Source organism: Tasmannia lanceolata, unplaced genomic scaffold, assembly GCF_043159265.1.
Source record: "Tasmannia lanceolata isolate RefF3 unplaced genomic scaffold, GAP_Taslan_0.1 ptg000023l, whole genome shotgun sequence".
Taxonomy (NCBI): domain Eukaryota; kingdom Viridiplantae; phylum Streptophyta; class Magnoliopsida; order Canellales; family Winteraceae; genus Tasmannia; species Tasmannia lanceolata.
Window position 1 is genome coordinate 22307629 of NW_027518700.1, and position 3565 is coordinate 22311193.

The window sequence follows — 3565 nt, forward strand, 5'->3', positions numbered from 1 at the left end:
CACATGCCACATGGCAGGGAATCAATGATTCAATGTCATGATTTAATTGCATGTGAAAGTCTTTTGTCTCCTTATGCCCACTAATGTACCATCAGTCCATCACTTTTGCAGAGGCATGAGGGAATCAAATTTTTTAAATGAGGCAGCCATATCATATGTAGTCTTTAGTTCTTTTCCCTATAAATGAAGTAGGATGGGAAGGGCGGAAGGCATTATATATTTTATGTATTTATTCTTTACTCTTGGTCTCTTGCAACCTACTGTGAGTTGTTGAAAACCAATTTGTTTTTCGAAATTTTGGCAAAGCGTGGATCTCTTCGAAGCTCCACATAGAAATCTTTTAGAGGGCTAAGTGTTTTATTTTAGTTTATGATAATCTTTTTTCATTACAGTGTAATTTTATTATTATATGGTGCAAGCCCTTATAGTCCCTTATTTTCCAAAAATTATTGCCCGGACCGCACTATAGGATGATCCAACCGTTCATGTGATTCAAGTTATGCAACACAAGTTAAATAGGTTGATCCCCTACAATTTTCCATTGGATGATTCCAACCTTCCGATCTATAAAGTAAATGCATATGATGGAAACCTCTATAGATCAGAGGGTTGGGTTGATCCTACGGAAATGATTTTTGGGGAACAACCTGTTTAAGTTGTGTTCCATTAGATGGACGGTTTTGATCATCCTATGATGTGGTCCGTACTCCGTAGTACTTTTTAAAAAATGAGGGACTATAAGGGCTTACACCATATTAAAAAGTTGAATTTACAGAATTAAAAAGAAGAGATTGTGAAATAACTAATCAAATGGACTATTTGTTTTTGGATCATCCTATGGTCTAAGCGACAGTATTTGTTTTTTTTTAAAATGGGGGCTTACAAGTTACAAGATATAAAATCTCATGGTCTCAGCCACTATATTTTTTTAAATACACTGGACTATATGGGCTTACAAATTCGTAGGTACACTTCAACAAATAAAAGGACATTAGTAAACAATGTATGGTAATTGCGACATGCTAGGAGCTGCAATAGTGAAGAAACTTGAAATTATAAAAAAAATATCCTTTTATCTCTAATCATGTATTACCCATGGGTCAATAATAAGGAAAAGTGAGATTTTAGTAATTAACGATGCTTGTTGCACCACTAGTGCTCCATACATGTCACTTATAGCATCTTGGATGTAGCACATTTGGGAACGTAATAGACAGACACTTCTTTGAACCAACAATCCTCACTAATGGGTATATGGTGCTCGAAAATAGCTTGTGCCTAATAAACATTTCCAGATGATCCTAACCCTCCGTTCAATGTAGGTTTCATAATATGCAGTTCCCCACTTCCCCTATAGATCGTAGGGCTAGGATCATTATATGGAAATTATGAGGAGAATGTAAATGAAGACATTGGTTGGCAACATTGCCGACCTGATGGCAACAACACACAGAGGGTTATTTGCAACTATTGTGGTAAGAAAATAGACGGCGGTGGTATTACAAGATTGAAACACCACCGAATAGGTAGAGGAGGAGATGTAAGAAGATGCGGAGATTGCCCGAAGGAGGTTCAGGATGAAATTAGAAACTCCCTAGAGGAGAACAAAAAAGGTAAGGCGGATAAAACGAAGATGAGAGAAGAGTTCATCGATGCTATATTGGGAAGGTACGATGTAGATGACAACGAAGAAGACGATGATGATAGTACATTCCCATCCGATATCGATACATGATACACCAGATCGCAACATAGCGGATGAGCACGCAGAAGGCAGAGGGCCGAATTTGCATCCACCAGGCCGAATTGGGCCCGATCTACACATGAGGTGGGCGGCGGTAGTACAAGGGAACAAAGGCCAACTCAGCCGGGGTTGACACGTGGGGGAAGCGTCAGGGTGGTAGGAAGCAAGGACCCCGCATTGTGCAGAAAGGGAAAGCAGAGGAGTTTAAAAAGTATGTGGGGAAGTGCGAGGGAAGCTGTTGGGAGAGTATATGCAAAATTTGCCTTCTACAATGCCATCCCGGCAAATGCCGCAACCAGCCCATACTTGCAGCATTTTGTTGATGTAGCTGGTGAATATGGAAGAGGAGTGAAGGCTCCCACTTCATACGAAATCATGAATAAGTACTTACCCTTGGAGGTTGAGGACCTGAAGAAATATATAAATGGGTTAAACCAACAATGGCCTGAGTACGGAGTCACAATCATGACCGATGGTTGGACTGGTCCCATGAGACAGTCCATCATCAACTTTATGGTGTACTGTGATGGCAAGACCGTCTTCCTTAGAAGTATTGAGGCTTCCACTGTCATCAAAGACTACAAGTACATCTGCAAACTATTGGTAGAGGTAATTAAGGAGGTTGGGGAGAAAAATGTTGTTCAAATTGTCATTGACAATGGGAGCAACAACAAGAAGGCGGGGCAGAAAATTATGGAGAAGTATTATATATTTTGGACCCCGTGTGTGGCACATTGCATCGACCTAATGCTAAAGGACATTGGGAAACCAGAGAGGGTGAAGAACGTAGTCGCTGAGGCCAGATCAGTGACTAACTTCATATACAACCATGGATATATATTGTCACTCATGAGGGAGAAGTGTGGGAGAGACTTGGTACGCCCTAAGCTTACTAGGTTTGCCACTAACTACGTGGCACTTCAAAGTATGCTGGACAAGAAGGTTGGATTAAAGCAATTATTCTCATCGAGTGAGTGGAATGATTACAGAGAGAGCAAGAGTGTAGCTGGATAGAAGGCTGAGGGTCTCGTCGGTAGTCCAACTTTCTTGCAGAATTGTAAGACAACAGTTGATATATTAGAGCTCATAGTAAGAGTTTTGAGGATGGTAGATGGGGATAAAAAGCCTACCATGGGTTCTATGTATCATGCCATCGAGTTGATGAAGGGTGCAGTACAAACGACGGTTACATGATCCTTTCAAGGCTACCATAAAATCATCGACACTAGATGGAAGAACATGCTACCTCACCCACTTCATTCGGTTGGTACGAACATGATCACCAACCTAGACTTATTATCTCTTCTTATGTCATGATTTATGATAGAAATATATCACACAGATTTCTTTTTTTTATTAGCATACTATCTCAATCCAAAGTACCAATACAGAGAGTATCTTGGAACTCGGGCCGATCTTATTAAAAACTTGCAGACTGTTATCCAGAAGTTGGAACCGGATGCGAATGAACAATTAACAATTTTATCACAGGTGAACATTGAACTATTTCCCTATAAATGAGAGGAATATTTTAATTTTAGACTAATGGATATTATTGTTAACTGCTGTAGACACCCCATTTTGACCATGCCCTGATCCCTCCAAGTTTGAGCAAAACCTCACCAAATCAATCAATTAGGATCCCAATCTTCATCTTAAGCTAGGTTAGAGTCCCATCTAGCTCCCCGCAAAATTTCGTCAAAATCCGAGCGCGTTTGCCTAGCGAACGGATCGAGCAAAGTCGTAGTACAAGTTCGCAGAAGGGGGGTGAATTATCCTCGAACGGTACCAAGCGGCTTCCGAATAGGACACGATTCAATC